Raw genomic sequence first — 1361 nt, 5'->3', positions numbered from 1 at the left:
CCCCTCTCTGCTCAAAAGCTCTGTCACAGCCCATCTTGGCATCCTGGAAATACTGGAGCAGTTTGATTTCTGGCAAAGTAATAACCTCCCTCAGTCAAAAGCTTTCCAGGGTGCTTTGTGTGCTGTTCATTTATTTTCTATAAGGCAGATGACTCCCCTCAACCTGAGGTTGCTTTATCTCCCACTTTGCTTTCTCGCTGAAATAAATTGCAGGAAAAATCCATATACTCCTAGGAGAATCCAGGGGAGTGGATGTACAAAGGGTGCCTGGGGAAAAGGAATATTGTGCTGATTCCATCTGAAAAATCATTACAAAGCTGCAGTTACAGAAAACCAGCTCCACCCCCCTCCTTTCATTTTAAAAAAACTGGAGCAGGAATGTTTCAGGCTATGTTTTATCTGGGAGTCTCCCTTCCCAGCTTGGGAACACAATGAGGATTGTGTCCCAGGTATGTCAGAGCTATTTTGCTACTGTTGGTGAATTTAGATGGGAAAAGTCAGGCACAAAAGGGCTTAAGTGATTTGGTTCAATTAACTATAATTTATGCACCCTAATTCCCAGTTTACTAATCAGAGTATCACACAATGGCCCTGATTTCAGAAATTGCTTAAATATGTGCCTCTGCTCTGCTTGATGTTAAACATGTGCATAAAAATAGGCAGATGGGCCATTTTGGAAGGAGAAATGTTTTCCAAATAAGATTTTGTATCAGTCAGATTTAGCCCTTGTGTTTCATTTACCTGCTTTTGGAGAAAGGAGGCAGAGCTGAAGTCTGAAGGGCTCCAATGTTTTAAAAACTCTCTGCTCAAAGGTTTCTATAACATGAAGGGCTGGAGGAGCTGCCAGTGAGGGCTCTCAGGGACACTGGGTCTCAGTGAAGTGCTCAGGGTCAGAAAGGGAGAAAAAAAATCATCATTTCTGCAGGGTGAGAGGAGAAGACACCATGGAAGGAGCAGGAAAACCCTCAGCATCCCGAGTGGTCCTGATGGGATGGATGGAAAGGGAAGGGAGCTTCCTCCACACCATCAGAGCTTCATCAGCTTCAGAAAGGAGGACTGAGTTCACTTTTGGCTTTCATTGCCCCCTGCCCTTATTTTTCTCTCTGTTTTCATTATGGAGATGCCCAGAGACTGCAGTTCCCAGCTCTCTCCAGCAGCCTGCTGGGATGACCTGCAGAGGAGATGATTTTATGGAGTGATTCCCCTGCCCAGGCCTGTTATTGAGGACATATTCCAATATATTCAATCTGATCCCAGTTTAAAGCTCTTCCAAGAATTTATGTGTGATTTAATAATCAAAAGCCCTCTTGATTCCAATTCATGCCTGACTTTTCAAACCTTCTGGCTGTCCACAACTCCCT

Source organism: Molothrus aeneus, chromosome 4 (assembly GCF_037042795.1).
Source record: "Molothrus aeneus isolate 106 chromosome 4, BPBGC_Maene_1.0, whole genome shotgun sequence".
Taxonomy (NCBI): domain Eukaryota; kingdom Metazoa; phylum Chordata; class Aves; order Passeriformes; family Icteridae; genus Molothrus; species Molothrus aeneus.
Note: the sequence above shows the minus strand (reverse complement) of the source record.